The sequence below is a fragment of the Accipiter gentilis genome, unplaced genomic scaffold (genome assembly GCF_929443795.1).
Source record: "Accipiter gentilis unplaced genomic scaffold, bAccGen1.1, whole genome shotgun sequence".
Taxonomy (NCBI): domain Eukaryota; kingdom Metazoa; phylum Chordata; class Aves; order Accipitriformes; family Accipitridae; genus Astur; species Astur gentilis.
This window is the reverse complement of record NW_026061101.1, coordinates 573205-590604: the sequence shown is the minus strand read 5'-3', so window position 1 is coordinate 590604 and position 17400 is coordinate 573205.

Sequence of the window (17400 nt, the reverse complement as noted above, 5' to 3'; positions counted from 1 at the left end):
CCACAGGCACAACAGCACTGGGGATCTCTGCTTTCCCAGAGACTCAGCATGTCACACTACTTGTTCGCAGCAGAAACTTTTTCTGAAAAGGCAAACGTCTGGCTCTTTCTCCCACAAGGTAGGTGCCAGCCCTGAAATCTCTTGCAGGTCTGCACTATCCCACTGCAGCCTATCCACAGGCACAACAGCACTGGGGATCTCTGCTTTCCCAGAGACTCAGCATGTCACACTGCTTGTTCGCAGCAGAAACTTTTTCTGAAAAGGCAAACGTCTGGCTCCTTCTCCCACAAGGAAGCTGCCAGCCCTGAAAGATCTTGCTGGTCTTCACTATTCCACTGCAGCCTATCCACAGGCACAACAGCACTGGGGATCTCTGCTTTCCCAGAGACTCAGCATGTCACACTGCTTGTTCGCAGCAGAAACTTTTTCTGAAAAGGCAAACGTCTGGCTCCTTCTCCCACAAGGAAGCTGGCAGCCCTGAAAGATCTTGCTGGTCTTCACTATCCCTCTGCAGCCTATCTTTAGCCGCAGCAGCAGTGGGGATCTCTGCTTTCCCAGAGACTCAGCATGTCACGGTGCTTGTTCGCAGCAGAAACTTTTTTTAAAAAGGCAAACGTCTGGCTCCTTCTCCCACAAGGAAGCTGCCAGCCCTGAAAGATCTTGCTGGTCTTCACTATCCCACTGCAGCCTATCCACAGGCACAACAGCACTGGGGATCTCTGCTTTCCCAGAGACTCAGCATGTCACACTGCTTGTTCGCGGCAGAAACTTTTTCTGAAAAGGCAAACGTCTGGCTCCTTCTCCCACAAGGAAGCTGCCAGCCCTGAAATCTCTTGCAGGTCTGCACTATCCCTCTGCAGCCAATCTTTAGCCGCAGCGGCACTGGGGATCTCTGCTTCCCCAGAGACCCAGCATGTCACGGTGCTCGCTCTCGGCAGAAACTTTTTTAAAAAGGCAAACGTCTGGCTCCTTCTCCCACAAGGAAGCTGCCAGCCCTGAAAGATCTTGCTGGTCTTCACTATCCCACTGCAGCCTATCCACAGGCACAACAGCACTGGGGATCTCTGCTTTCCCAGAGACTCAGCATGTCACACTACTTGTTCGCAGCAGAAACTTTCTCTGAAAAGGCAAACGTCTGGCTCTTTCTCCCACAAGGTAGGTGCCAGCCCTGAAATCTCTTGCAGGTCTGCACTATCCCACTGCAGCCTATCCACAGGCACAACAGCACTGGGGATCTCTGCTTTCCCAGAGACTCAGCATGTCACACTGCTTGTTCGGGGCAGAAACTTTTTCTGAAAAGGCAAACGTCTGGCTCCTTCTCCCACAAGGAAGCTGCCAGCCCTGTAATCTCTTGCAGGTCTTCACTAATCCCTCTGCAGCCTATCTTTAGCCGCAGCAGCACTGGGGATCTCTGCTTTCCCAGAGACTCAGCATGTCACGGTGCTTGTTCGCGGCAGAAACTTTTTTTAAAAAGGCAAACGTCTGGCTCCTTCTCCCACAAGGAAGCTGCCAGCCCTGAAAGGTCTTGCTGGTCTTCACTATCCCACTGCAGCCTATCCACAGGCACAACAGCACTGGGGATCTCTGCTTTCCCAGAGACTCAGCATGTCACACTGCTTGTTCGCGGCAGAAACTTTTTCTGAAAAGCCAAACGTCTGGCTCCTTCTCCCACAAGGAAGCTGCCAGCCCTGAAAGATCTTGCTGGTCTTCACTATCCCACTGCAGCCTATCCACAGGCACAACAGCACTGGGGATCTCTGCTTTCCCAGAGACTCAGCATGTCACACTGCTTGTTCGCGGCAGAAACTTTTTCTCAAAAGACAAACGTCTGACTCCTTTTCCCACAAGGAAGCTGCCAGCCCTGAAAGACCTCACTGGTCTTCACTATCCCTCTGCAGCCTATCTTTAGCCGCAGCAGCACTGGGGATCTCTGCTTTCCCAAAGACTCAGCATGTCACACTGCTTGTTCGCGGCAGAAAATTTTTCTCAAAAGGCAAACGTCTGGCTCCTTTTCCCACAAGGAAGCTGCCAGCCCTGAAATCTCTTGCTGGTCTGCACTATCCCACTGCAGCCAATCTTTAGCAGCAGAAGCACTGGGGATCTCTGCTTTCCCAAAGACTCAGCATGTCACACTGCTTGTTCGCGGCAGAAACTTTTTCTGAATAGGCAAACGTCTGACTCCTTCTCCCGCAAGGAAGCTGCCAGCCCTGAAATCTCTTGCAGGTCTGCACTATCCCTCTGCAGCCAATCTTTAGCAGCAGAAGCACTGGGGATCTCTGCTTTCCCAAAGACTCAGCATGTCACGCTGCTTGTTCGCAGCAGAAAATTTTTAAAAAGGCAAACGTCTGGCTCCTTTTCCCACAAGGATGCTGCCAGCCCTGAAATCTCTTGCAGGTCTGCACTATCCCACTGCAGCCTATCCACAGGCACAACAGCACTGGGGATCTCTGCTTTCCCAGAGACTCAGCATGTCACACTGCTTGTTCGCGGCAGAAACATTTTCTCAAAAGACAAACGTCTGACTCCTTCTCCCACAAGGAAGCTGCCAGCCCTGAAAGACCTCGCTGGTCTTCACTATCCCTCTGCAGCCTATCTTTAGCCGCAGCAGCACTGGGGATCTCTGCTTTCCCAGAGACCCAGCATGTCACGGTGCTCGCTCTCGGCAGAAACTTTTTCTGAAAAGGCAAACGTCTGACTCCTTCTCCCACAAGGATGCTGCCAGCCCTGAAAGATCTTGCTGGTCTTCACTATCCCACTGCAGCCTATCCACAGGCACAACAGCACTGGGGATCTCTGCTTTCCCAGAGACTCAGCATGTCACACTGCTTGTTCGCGGCAGAAACTTTTTCTGAATAGGCAAACGTCTGGCTCCTTCTCCCACAAGGAAGCTGCCAGCCCTGAAATCTCTTGCAGGTCTGCACTATCCCTCTGCAGCCAATCTTTAGCCGCAGCGGCACTGGGGATCTCTGCTTCCCCAGAGACCCAGCATGTCACAGTGGTCCCTCTCGGCAGAAAATTTTTAAAAAGGCAAACGTCTGGCTCCTTCTCCCACAAGGAAGCTGCCAGCCCTGAAAGATCTTGCTGGTCTTCACTATCCCACTGCAGCCTATCCACAGGCACAACAGCACTGGGGATCTCTGCTTTCCCAGAGACTCAGCATGTCACACTGCTTGTTCACGGCAGAAACTTTTTCTGAAAAGGCAAACGTCTGGCTCCTTCTCCCACAAGGAAGCTGCCAGCCCTGAAAGATCTTGCTGGTCTTCACTATCCCACTGCAGCCTATCCACAGGCACAACAGCAATGGGGATCTCTGCTTTCCCAGAGACTCAGCATGTCACACTGCTTGTTCGCAGCAGAAACTTTTTCTGAAAAGGCAAACGTCTGACTCCTTCTCCCAAAAGGAAGCTGCCAGCCCTGAAATCTCTTGCAGGTCTGCACTATCCCTCTGCAGCCAATCTTTAGCCGCAGCAGCACTGGGGATCTCTGCTTTCCCAGAGACCCAGCATGTCAGGGTGCTCGCTCTCGGCAGAAACTTTTTCTGAATAGGCAAACGTCCGGCTCCTTCTCCCACAAGGAAGGTGCCAGCCCTGAAATCTCTTGCAGGTCTGCACTATCCCACTGCAGCCTATCCACAGGCACAACAGCACTGGGGATCTCTGCTTTCCCAGAGACTCAGCATGTCACACTGCTTGTTCGCGGCAGAAACTTTTTCTGAAAAGGCAAACGTCTGGCTCCTTCTCCCACAAGGAAGCTGCCAGCCCTGAAAGATCTTGCTGGTCTTCACTATCCCACTGCAGCCTATCCACAGGCACAACAGCACTGGGGATCTCTGCTTTCCCAGAGACTCAGCATGTCACGGTGACTGTTCGCGGCAGAAACTTTTTTTAAAAAGGCAAACGTCTGGCTCCTTCTCCCACAAGGAAGCTGCCAGCCCTGAAAGATCTTGCAGGTCTGCACTATCCCTCTGCAGCCAATCTTTAGCCGCAGCAGCACTGGGGATCTCTGCTTTCCCAGAGACTCAGCATGTCACGGTGCTCGCTCTCGGCAGAAACTTTTTCTGAAAAGGCAAACGTCTGACTCATTCTCCCACAAGGAAGCTGCCAGCCCTGAAATCTCTTGCAGGTCTGCACTATCCCACTGCAGCCTATCCACAGGCACAACAGCACTGGGGATCTCTGCTTTCCCAGAGACTCAGCATGTCACACTGCTTGTTCGCGGCAGAAACTTTTTCTGAAAAGGCAAACGTCTGGCTCCTTCTCCCACAAGGAAGCTGCCAGCCCTGAAAGACCTCGCTGGTCTTCACTATCCCTCTGCAGCCAATCTTTAGCCGCAGCAGCACTGGGGATCTCTGCTTTCCCAGAGACTCAGCATGTCACCGTGCTTGTTCGCGGCAGAAACTTTTTCTGAAAAGGCAAACGTCTGACTCCTTCTCCCACAAGGATGCTGCCAGCCCTGAAAGATCTTGCTGGTCTTCACTATCCCACTGCAGCCTATCCACAGGCACAACAGCACTGGGGATCTCTGCTTTCCCAGAGACTCAGCATGTCACACTGCTTGTTCACGGCAGAAACTTTTTCTGAAAAGGCAAACGTCTGACTCCTTCTCCCACAAGGAAGCTGCCAGCCCTGTAATCTCTAGCAGGTCTGCACTATCCCACTGCAGCCTATCTACAGGCACAACAGCACTGGGGATCTCTGCTTTCCCAGAGACTCAGCATGTCACACTGCTTGTTCGCAGCAGAAACTTTTTCTGAAAAGGCAAACGTCTGGCTCTTTCTCCCACAAGGTAGGTGCCAGCCCTGAAATCTCTTGCAGGTCTGCACTATCCCACTGCAGCCTATCCACAGGCACAACAGCACTGGGGATCTCTGCTTTCCCAGAGACTCAGCATGTCACACTGCTTGTTCGCGGCAGAAACTTTTTCTGAAAAGGCAAACGTCTGGCTCCTTCTCCCACAAGGAAGCTGCCAGCCCTGAAAGATCTTGCTGGTCTTCACTATTCCACTGCAGCCTATCCACAGGCACAACAGCACTGGGGATCTCTGCTTTCCCAGAGACTCAGCATGTCACACTGCTTGTTCGCAGCAGAAACTTCTTCTGAAAAGGCAAACGTCTGGCTCCTTCTCCCACAAGGAAGCTGGCAGCCCTGAAAGATCTTGCTGGTCTTCACTATCCCTCTGCAGCCAATCTTTAGCCGCAGCAGCAGTGGGGATCTCTGCTTTCCCAGAGACTCAGCATGTCACGGTGCTTGTTCGCAGCAGAAACTTTTTTTAAAAAGGCAAACGTCTGGCTCCTTCTCCCACAAGGAAGCTGCCAGCCCTGAAAGATCTTGCTGGTCTTCACTATCCCACTGCAGCCTATCCACAGGCACAACAGCACTGGGGATCTCTGCTTTCCCAGAGACTCAGCATGTCACACTGCTTGTTCGCGGCAGAAACTTTTTCTGAATAGGCAAACGTCTGACTCCTTCTACCACAAGGAAGCTGCCAGCCCTGAAATCTCTTGCAGGTCTGCACTATCCCTCTGCAGCCAATCTTTAGCCGCAGCAGCACTGGGGATCTCTGCTTCCCCAGAGACCCAGCATGTCACAGTGCTCCCTCTCGGCAGAAAATTTTTAAAAAGGCAAACGTCTGGCTCCTTCTCCCACAAGGAAGCTGCCAGCCCTGAAAGATCTTGCTGGTCTTCACTATCCCACTGCAGCCTATCCACAGGCACAACAGCACTGGGGATCTCTGCTTTCCCAGAGACCAGCATGTACACTGCTTGTTCGCAGCAGAAACTTTTTCTGAAAAGGCAAACGTCTGGCTCCTTCTCCCACAAGGAAGCTGCCAGCCCTGAAAGATCTTGCTGGTCTTCACTATCCCACTGCAGCCTATCCACAGGCACAACAGCACTGGGGATCTCTGCTTTCCCAGAGACTCAGCATGTCACACTGCTTGTTCACGGCAGAAACTTTTTCTGAAAAGGCAAACGTCTGGCTCCTTCTCCCACAAGGAAGCTGCCAGCCCTGAAAGATCTTGCTGGTCTTCACTATCCCACTGCAGCCTATCCACAGGCACAACAGCAATGGGGATCTCTGCTTTCCCAGAGACTCAGCATGTCACATTGCTTGTTCGCGGCAGAAACTTTTTCTGAAAAGGCAAACGTCTGGCTCCTTCTCCCACAAGGAAGCTGCCAGCCCTGAAATCTCTTGCAGGTCTGCACTATCCCTCTGCAGCCAATCTTTAGCCGCAGCGGCACTGGGGATCTCTGCTTCCCCAGAGACCCAGCATGTCACGGTGCTCGCTCTCGGCAGAAACTTTTTTAAAAAGGCAAACGTCTGGCTCCTTCTCCCACAAGGAAGCTGCCAGCCCTGAAAGATCTTGCTGGTCTTCACTATCCCACTGCAGCCTATCCACAGGCACAACAGCACTGGGGATCTCTGCTTTCCCAGAGACTCAGCATGTCACACTACTTGTTCGCAGCAGAAACTTTCTCTGAAAAGGCAAACGTCTGGCTCTTTCTCCCACAAGGTAGGTGCCAGCCCTGAAATCTCTTGCAGGTCTGCACTATCCCACTGCAGCCTATCCACAGGCACAACAGCACTGGGGATCTCTGCTTTCCCAGAGACTCAGCATGTCACACTGCTTGTTCGGGGCAGAAACTTTTTCTGAAAAGGCAAACGTCTGGCTCCTTCTCCCACAAGGAAGCTGCCAGCCCTGTAATCTCTTGCAGGTCTTCACTAATCCCTCTGCAGCCTATCTTTAGCCGCAGCAGCACTGGGGATCTCTGCTTTCCCAGAGACTCAGCATGTCACGGTGCTTGTTCGCGGCAGAAACTTTTTTTAAAAAGGCAAACGTCTGGCTCCTTCTCCCACAAGGAAGCTGCCAGCCCTGAAAGGTCTTGCTGGTCTTCACTATCCCACTGCAGCCTATCCACAGGCACAACAGCACTGGGGATCTCTGCTTTCCCAGAGACTCAGCATGTCACACTGCTTGTTCGCAGCAGAAACTTTTTCTGAAAAGCCAAACGTCTGGCTCCTTCTCCCACAAGGAAGCTGCCAGCCCTGAAAGATCTTGCTGGTCTTCACTATCCCACTGCAGCCTATCCACAGGCACAACAGCACTGGGGATCTCTGCTTTCCCAGAGACTCAGCATGTCACACTGCTTGTTCGCGGCAGAAACTTTTTCTCAAAAGACAAACGTCTGACTCCTTTTCCCACAAGGAAGCTGCCAGCCCTGAAAGACCTCACTGGTCTTCACTATCCCTCTGCAGCCTATCTTTAGCCGCAGCAGCACTGGGGATCTCTGCTTTCCCAAAGACTCAGCATGTCACACTGCTTGTTCGCGGCAGAAAATTTTTCTCAAAAGGCAAACGTCTGGCTCCTTTTCCCACAAGGAAGCTGCCAGCCCTGAAATCTCTTGCTGGTCTGCACTATCCCACTGCAGCCAATCTTTAGCAGCAGAAGCACTGGGGATCTCTGCTTTCCCAAAGACTCAGCATGTCACACTGCTTGTTCGCGGCAGAAACTTTTTCTGAATAGGCAAACGTCTGACTCCTTCTCCCGCAAGGAAGCTGCCAGCCCTGAAATCTCTTGCAGGTCTGCACTATCCCTCTGCAGCCAATCTTTAGCAGCAGAAGCACTGGGGATCTCTGCTTTCCCAAAGACTCAGCATGTCACGCTGCTTGTTCGCAGCAGAAAATTTTTAAAAAGGCAAACGTCTGGCTCCTTTTCCCACAAGGATGCTGCCAGCCCTGAAATCTCTTGCAGGTCTGCACTATCCCACTGCAGCCTATCCACAGGCACAACAGCACTGGGGATCTCTGCTTTCCCAGAGACTCAGCATGTCACACTGCTTGTTCGCGGCAGAAACATTTTCTCAAAAGACAAACGTCTGACTCCTTCTCCCACAAGGAAGCTGCCAGCCCTGAAAGACCTCGCTGGTCTTCACTATCCCTCTGCAGCCTATCTTTAGCCGCAGCAGCACTGGGGATCTCTGCTTTCCCAGAGACCCAGCATGTCACGGTGCTCGCTCTCGGCAGAAACTTTTTCTGAAAAGGCAAACGTCTGACTCCTTCTCCCACAAGGATGCTGCCAGCCCTGAAAGATCTTGCTGGTCTTCACTATCCCACTGCAGCCTATCCACAGGCACAACAGCACTGGGGATCTCTGCTTTCCCAGAGACTCAGCATGTCACCGTGCTTGTTCGCGGCAGAAACTTTTTCTGAATAGGCAAACGTCTGGCTCCTTCTCCCACAAGGAAGCTGCCAGCCCTGAAATCTCTTGCAGGTCTGCACTATCCCTCTGCAGCCAATCTTTAGCCGCAGCGGCACTGGGGATCTCTGCTTCCCCAGAGACCCAGCATGTCACAGTGGTCCCTCTCGGCAGAAAATTTTTAAAAAGGCAAACGTCTGGCTCCTTCTCCCACAAGGAAGCTGCCAGCCCTGAAAGATCTTGCTGGTCTTCACTATCCCACTGCAGCCTATCCACAGGCACAACAGCACTGGGGATCTCTGCTTTCCCAGAGACTCAGCATGTCACACTGCTTGTTCACGGCAGAAACTTTTTCTGAAAAGGCAAACGTCTGGCTCCTTCTCCCACAAGGAAGCTGCCAGCCCTGAAAGATCTTGCTGGTCTTCACTATCCCACTGCAGCCTATCCACAGGCACAACAGCAATGGGGATCTCTGCTTTCCCAGAGACTCAGCATGTCACACTGCTTGTTCGCAGCAGAAACTTTTTCTGAAAAGGCAAACGTCTGACTCCTTCTCCCAAAAGGAAGCTGCCAGCCCTGAAATCTCTTGCAGGTCTGCACTATCCCTCTGCAGCCAATCTTTAGCCGCAGCAGCACTGGGGATCTCTGCTTTCCCAGAGACCCAGCATGTCAGGGTGCTCGCTCTCGGCAGAAACTTTTTCTGAATAGGCAAACGTCCGGCTCCTTCTCCCACAAGGAAGGTGCCAGCCCTGAAATCTCTTGCAGGTCTGCACTATCCCACTGCAGCCTATCCACAGGCACAACAGCACTGGGGATCTCTGCTTTCCCAGAGACTCAGCATGTCACACTGCTTGTTCGCGGCAGAAACTTTTTCTGAAAAGGCAAACGTCTGGCTCCTTCTCCCACAAGGAAGCTGCCAGCCCTGAAAGATCTTGCTGGTCTTCACTATCCCACTGCAGCCTATCCACAGGCACAACAGCACTGGGGATCTCTGCTTTCCCAGAGACTCAGCATGTCACGGTGACTGTTCGCGGCAGAAACTTTTTTTAAAAAGGCAAACGTCTGGCTCCTTCTCCCACAAGGAAGCTGCCAGCCCTGAAAGATCTTGCAGGTCTGCACTATCCCTCTGCAGCCAATCTTTAGCCGCAGCAGCACTGGGGATCTCTGCTTTCCCAGAGACTCAGCATGTCACGGTGCTCGCTCTCGGCAGAAACTTTTTCTGAAAAGGCAAACGTCTGACTCATTCTCCCACAAGGAAGCTGCCAGCCCTGAAATCTCTTGCAGGTCTGCACTATCCCACTGCAGCCTATCCACAGGCACAACAGCACTGGGGATCTCTGCTTTCCCAGAGACTCAGCATGTCACACTGCTTGTTCGCGGCAGAAACTTTTTCTGAAAAGGCAAACGTCTGGCTCCTTCTCCCACAAGGAAGCTGCCAGCCCTGAAAGAACTCGCTGGTCTTCACTATCCCTCTGCAGCCAATCTTTAGCCGCAGCAGCACTGGGGATCTCTGCTTTCCCAGAGACTCAGCATGTCACCGTGCTTGTTCGCGGCAGAAACTTTTTCTGAAAAGGCAAACGTCTGACTCCTTCTCCCACAAGGATGCTGCCAGCCCTGAAAGATCTTGCTGGTCTTCACTATCCCACTGCAGCCTATCCACAGGCACAACAGCACTGGGGATCTCTGCTTTCCCAGAGACTCAGCATGTCACACTGCTTGTTCACGGCAGAAACTTTTTCTGAAAAGGCAAACGTCTGACTCCTTCTCCCACAAGGAAGCTGCCAGCCCTGTAATCTCTAGCAGGTCTGCACTATCCCACTGCAGCCTATCTACAGGCACAACAGCACTGGGGATCTCTGCTTTCCCAGAGACTCAGCATGTCACACTGCTTGTTCGCAGCAGAAACTTTTTCTGAAAAGGCAAACGTCTGGCTCTTTCTCCCACAAGGTAGGTGCCAGCCCTGAAATCTCTTGCAGGTCTGCACTATCCCACTGCAGCCTATCCACAGGCACAACAGCACTGGGGATCTCTGCTTTCCCAGAGACTCAGCATGTCACACTGCTTGTTCGCGGCAGAAACTTTTTCTGAAAAGGCAAACGTCTGGCTCCTTCTCCCACAAGGAAGCTGCCAGCCCTGAAAGATCTTGCTGGTCTTCACTATTCCACTGCAGCCTATCCACAGGCACAACAGCACTGGGGATCTCTGCTTTCCCAGAGACTCAGCATGTCACACTGCTTGTTCGCAGCAGAAACTTCTTCTGAAAAGGCAAACGTCTGGCTCCTTCTCCCACAAGGAAGCTGGCAGCCCTGAAAGATCTTGCTGGTCTTCACTATCCCTCTGCAGCCTATCTTTAGCCGCAGCAGCAGTGGGGATCTCTGCTTTCCCAGAGACTCAGCATGTCACGGTGCTTGTTCGCAGCAGAAACTTTTTTTAAAAAGGCAAACGTCTGGCTCCTTCTCCCACAAGGAAGCTGCCAGCCCTGAAAGATCTTGCTGGTCTTCACTATCCCACTGCAGCCTATCCACAGGCACAACAGCACTGGGGATCTCTGCTTTCCCAGAGACTCAGCATGTCACACTGCTTGTTCGCGGCAGAAACTTTTTCTGAATAGGCAAACGTCTGACTCCTTCTACCACAAGGAAGCTGCCAGCCCTGAAATCTCTTGCAGGTCTGCACTATCCCTCTGCAGCCAATCTTTAGCCGCAGCAGCACTGGGGATCTCTGCTTCCCCAGAGACCCAGCATGTCACAGTGCTCCCTCTCGGCAGAAAATTTTTAAAAAGGCAAACGTCTGGCTCCTTCTCCCACAAGGAAGCTGCCAGCCCTGAAAGATCTTGCTGGTCTTCACTATCCCACTGCAGCCTATCCACAGGCACAACAGCACTGGGGATCTCTGCTTTCCCAGAGACCAGCATGTACACTGTTTGTTCGCAGCAGAAACTTTTTCTGAAAAGGCAAACGTCTGGCTCCTTCTCCCACAAGGAAGCTGCCAGCCCTGAAAGATCTTGCTGGTCTTCACTATCCCACTGCAGCCTATCCACAGGCACAACAGCACTGGGGATCTCTGCTTTCCCAGAGACTCAGCATGTCACACTGCTTGTTCACGGCAGAAACTTTTTCTGAAAAGGCAAACGTCTGGCTCCTTCTCCCACAAGGAAGCTGCCAGCCCTGAAAGATCTTGCTGGTCTTCACTATCCCACTGCAGCCTATCCACAGGCACAACAGCACTGGGGATCTCTGCTTTCCCAGAGACTCAGCATGTCACACTGCTTGTTCACGGCAGAAACTTTTTCTGAAAAGGCAAACGTCTGGCTCCTTCTCCCACAAGGAAGCTGCCAGCCCTGAAAGATCTTGCTGGTCTTCACTATACCACTGCAGCCTATCCACAGGCACAACAGCAATGGGGATCTCTGCTTTCCCAGAGACTCAGCATGTCACACTACTTGTTCGCAGCAGAAACTTATTCTGAAAAGACAAACGTCTGGCTCTTTCTCCCACAAGGTAGGTGCCAGCCCTGAAATCTCTTGCAGGTCTGCACTATCCCACTGCAGCCTATCCACAGGCACAACAGCACTGGGGATCTCTGCTTTCCCAGAGACTCAGCATGTCACGGTGCTTGTTCGCGGCAGAAACTTTTTCTGAAAAGGCAAACGTCTGACCCCTTCTCCCACAAGGAAGCTGCCAGCCCTGAAAGATCTTGCTGGTCTTCACTATTCCACTGCAGCCTATCCACAGGCACAACAGCACTGGGGATCTCTGCTTTCCCAGAGACTCAGCATGTCACACTGCTTGTTCGCAGCAGAAACTTTTTCTGAAAAGGCAAACGTCTGGCTCCTTCTCCCACAAGGAAGCTGGCAGCCCTGAAAGATCTTGCTGGTCTTCACTATCCCTCTGCAGCCTATCTTTAGCCGCAGCAGCAGTGGGGATCTCTGCTTTCCCAGAGACTCAGCATGTCACGGTGCTTGTTCGCAGCAGAACCTTTTTTTAAAAAGGCAAACGTCTGGCTCCTTCTCCCACAAGGAAGCTGCCAGCCCTGAAAGATCTTGCTGGTCTTCACTATCCCACTGCAGCCTATCCACAGGCACAACAGCACTGGGGATCTCTGCTTTCCCAGAGACTCAGCATGTCACACTGCTTGTTCGCGGCAGAAACTTTTTCTGAATAGGCAAACGTCTGACTCCTTCTCCCACAAGGAAGCTGCCAGCCCTGAAATCTCTTGCAGGTCTGCACTATCCCTCTGCAGCCAATCTTTAGCCGCAGCAGCACTGGGGATCTCTGCTTCCCCAGAGACCCAGCATGTCACAGTGCTCCCTCTCGGCAGAAAATTTTTAAAAAGGCAAACGTCTGGCTCCTTCTCCCACAAGGAAGCTGCCAGCCCTGAAAGATCTTGCTGGTCTTCACTATCCCACTGCAGCCTATCCACAGGCACAACAGCACTGGGGATCTCTGCTTTCCCAGAGACTCAGCACGTCACACTGCTTGTTCACGGCAGAAACTTTTTCTGAAAAGGCAAACGTCTGGCTCCTTCTCCCACAAGGAAGCTGCCAGCCCTGTAATCTCTAGCAGGTCTGCACTATCCCACTGCAGCCTATCCACAGGCACAACAGCACTGGGGATCTCTGCTTTCCCAGAGACTCAGCATGTCACACTGCTTGTTCGCAGCAGAAACTTTTTCTGAAAAGACAAACGTCCGGCTCCTTCCCCCACAAGGAAGCTGCCAGCCCTGAAAGATCTTGCTGGTCTTCACTATCCCTCTGCAGCCTATCTTTAGCCGCAGCAGCACTGGGGATCTCTGCTTTCCCAGAGACTCAGCATGTCACGGTGCTCGCTCTCGGCAGAAACTTTTTTAAAAGGCAAACGTCTGGCTCCTTCTCCCACAAGGAAGCTGCCAGCCCTGAAAGATCTGCTGGTCTTCACCGCCCACTGCAGCCTATCCACAGGCACAACAGCACTGGGGATCTCTGCTTTCCCAGAGACTCAGCATGTCACACTACTTGTTCGCAGCAGAAACTTTTTCTGAAAAGGCAAACGTCTGGCTCTTTCTCCCACAAGGTAGGTGCCAGCCCTGAAATCTCTTGCAGGTCTGCACTATCCCACTGCAGCCTATCCACAGGCACAACAGCACTGGGGATCTCTGCTTTCCCAGAGACTCAGCATGTCACACTGCTTGTTCGCGGCAGAAACTTTTTCTGAAAAGGCAAACGTCTGGCTCCTTCTCCCACAAGGAAGCTGCCAGCCCTGAAAGATCTTGCTGGTCTTCACTATTCCACTGCAGCCTATCCACAGGCACAACAGCACTGGGGATTTCTGCTTTCCCAGAGACTCAGCATGTCACACTGCTTGTTCGCAGCAGAAACTTTTTCTGAAAAGGCAAACGTCTGGCTCCTTCTCCCACAAGGAAGCTGGCAGCCCTGAAAGATCTTGCTGGTCTTCACTATCCCTCTGCAGCCTATCTTTAGCCGCAGCAGCAGTGGGGATCTCTGCTTTCCCAGAGACTCAGCATGTCACGGTGCTTGTTTGCAGCAGAACCTTTTTTTAAAAAGGCAAACGTCTGGCTCCTTCTCCCACAAGGAAGCTGCCAGCCCTGAAAGATCTTGCTGGTCTTCACTATCCCACTGCAGCCTATCCACAGGCACAACAGCACTGGGGATCTCTGCTTTCCCAGAGACTCAGCATGTCACACTGCTTGTTCGCGGCAGAAACTTTTTCTGAATAGGCAAACGTCCGACTCCTTCTCCCACAAGGAAGCTGCCAGCCCTGAAATCTCTTGCAGGTCTGCACTATCCCTCTGCAGCCAATCTTTAGCCGCAGCAGCACTGGGGATCTCTGCTTTCCCAGAGACCCAGCATGTCACAGTGCTCGCTCTCGGCAGAAACTTTTTTAAAAAGGCAAACGTCTGGCTCCTTCTCCCACAAGGAAGCTGCCAGCCCTGAAAGATCTTGCTGGTCTTCACTATCCCACTGCAGCCTATCCACAGGCACAACAGCACTGGGGATCTCTGCTTTCCCAGAGACTCAGCATGTCACGGTGACTGTTCGCGGCAGAAACTTTTTTTAAAAAGGCAAACGTCTGGCTCCTTCTCCCACAAGGAAGCTGCCAGCCCTGAAAGATCTTGCAGGTCTGCACTATCCCTCTGCAGCCAATCTTTAGCCGCAGCAGCACTGGGGATCTCTGCTTTCCCAGAGACTCAGCATGTCACGGTGCTCGCTCTCGGCAGAAACTTTTTCTGAAAAGGCAAACGTCTGACTCCTTCTCCCACAAGGAAGCTGCCAGCCCTGAAATCTCTTGCAGGTCTGCACTATCCCACTGCAGCCTATCCACAGGCACAACAGCACTGGGGATCTCTGCTTTCCCAGAGACTCAGCATGTCACACTGCTTGTTCGCGGCAGAAACTTTTTCTGAAAAGGCAAACGTCTGGCTCCTTCTCCCACAAGGAAGCTGCCAGCCCTGAAAGACCTCGCTGGTCTTCACTATCCCTCTGCAGCCAATCTTTAGCCGCAGCAGCACTGGGGATCTCTGCTTTCCCAGAGACTCAGCATGTCACCGTGCTTGTTCGCGGCAGAAACCTTTTCTGAAAAGGCAAACGTCTGACTCCTTCTCCCACAAGGATGCTGCCAGCCCTGAAAGATCTTGCTGGTCTTCACTATCCCACTGCAGCCTATCCACAGGCACAACAGCACTGGGGATCTCTGCTTTCCCAGAGACTCAGCATGTCACACTGCTTGTTCGCGGCAGAAACTTTTTCTGAATAGGCAAACGTCTGACTCCTTCTCCCACAAGGAAGCTGCCAGCCCTGAAATCTCTTGCAGGTCTGCACTATCCCTCTGCAGCCAATCTTTAGCCGCAGCAGCACTGGGGATCTCTGCTTCCCCAGAGACCCAGCATGTCACAGTGCTCCCTCTCGGCAGAAAATTTTTAAAAAGGCAAACGTCTGGCTCCTTCTCCCACAAGGAAGCTGCCAGCCCTGAAAGATCTTGCTGGTCTTCACTATCCCACTGCAGCCTATCCACAGGCACAACAGCACTGGGGATCTCTGCTTTCCCAGAGACTCAGCATGTCACACTGCTTGTTCACGGCAGAAACTTTTTCTGAAAAGGCAAACGTCTGACTCCTTCTCCCACAAGGAAGCTGCCAGCCCTGTAATCTCTAGCAGGTCTGCACTATCCCACTGCAGCCTATCTACAGGCACAACAGCACTGGGGATCTCTGCTTTCCCAGAGACTCAGCATGTCACACTGCTTGTTCGCAGCAGAAACTTTTTCTGAAAAGGCAAACGTCTGGCTCTTTCTCCCACAAGGTAGGTGCCAGCCCTGAAATCTCTTGCAGGTCTGCACTATCCCACTGCAGCCTATCCACAGGCACAACAGCACTGGGGATCTCTGCTTTCCCAGAGACTCAGCATGTCACACTGCTTGTTCGCGGCAGAAACTTTTTCTGAAAAGGCAAACGTCTGGCTCCTTCTCCCACAAGGAAGCTGCCAGCCCTGAAAGATCTTGCTGGTCTTCACTATTCCACTGCAGCCTATCCACAGGCACAACAGCACTGGGGATCTCTGCTTTCCCAGAGACTCAGCATGTCACACTGCTTGTTCGCAGCAGAAACTTTTTCTGAAAAGGCAAACGTCTGGCTCCTTCTCCCACAAGGAAGCTGGCAGCCCTGAAAGATCTTGCTGGTCTTCACTATCCCTCTGCAGCCAATCTTTAGCCGCAGCAGCAGTGGGGATCTCTGCTTTCCCAGAGACTCAGCATGTCACGGTGCTTGTTCGCAGCAGAAACTTTTTTTAAAAAGGCAAACGTCTGGCTCCTTCTCCCACAAGGAAGCTGCCAGCCCTGAAAGATCTTGCTGGTCTTCACTATCCCACTGTAGCCTATCCACAGGCACAACAGCACTGGGGATCTCTGCTTTCCCAGAGACTCAGCATGTCACACTGCTTGTTCGCGGCAGAAACTTTTTCTGAATAGGCAAACGTCTGACTCCTTCTCCCACAAGGAAGCTGCCAGCCCTGAAATCTATTGCAGGTCTGCACTATCCCTCTGCAGCCAATCTTTAGCCGCAGCAGCACTGGGGATCTCTGCTTTCCCAGAGACCCAGCATGTCACAGTGCTCGCTCTCGGCAGAAACTTTTTTAAAAAGGCAAACGTCTGGCTCCTTCTCCCACAAGGAAGCTGCCAGCCCTGAAAGATCTTGCTGGTCTTCACTATCCCACTGCAGCCTATCCACAGGCACAACAGCACTGGGGATCTCTGCTTTCCCAGAGACTCAGCATGTCACGGTGCTTGTTCGCGGCAGAAACTTTTTTTAAAAAGGCAAACGTCTGGCTCCTTCTCCCACAAGGAAGCTGCCAGCCCTGAAAGATCTTGCAGGTCTGCACTATCCCTCTGCAGCCAATCTTTAGCCGCAGCAGCACTGGGGATCTCTGCTTTCCCAGAGACCCAGCATGTCACAGTGCTCGCTCTCGGCAGAAACTTTTTCTGAAAAGGCAAACGTCCGGCTCCTTCTCCCACAAGGAAGCTGCCAGCCCTGAAAGATCTTGCTGGTCTTCACTATCCCTCTGCAGCCTATGTTTAGCCGCAGCAGCACTGGGGATCTCTGCTTTCCCAGAGACTCAGCATGTCACGGTGCTCGCTCTCGGCAGAAACTTTTTTAAAAGGCAAACGTCTGGCTCCTTCTCCCACAAGGAAGCTGCCAGCCCTGAAAGATCTGCTGGTCTGCACTATCCCACTGCAGCCTATCCACAGGCACAACAGCACTGGGGATCTCTGCTTTCCCAGAGACCAGCATGTACACTGCTTGTTCGCAGCAGAAACTTTTTCTGAAAAGGCAAACGTCTGGCTCCTTCTCCCACAAGGAAGCTGCCAGCCCTGAAATCATTGCAGGTCTGCACTATCCCACTGCAGCCTATCCACAGGCACAACAGCACTGGGGATCTCTGCTTTCCCAGAGACTCAGCATGTCACACTGCTTGTTCGCGGCAGAAACTTTTTCTGAAAAGGCAAACGTCTGGCTCCTTCTCCCACAAGGAAGCTGCCAGCCCTGAAAGATCTTGCAGGTCTGCACTATCCCTCTGCAGCCAATCTTTAGCCGCAGCAGCACTGGGGATCTCTGCTTTCCCAGAGACCCAGCATGTCACGGTGCTCGCTCTCCGCAGAAAATTTTTCTGAAAAGGCAAACGTCCGGCTCCTTCTCCCACAAGGAAGCTGCCAGCCC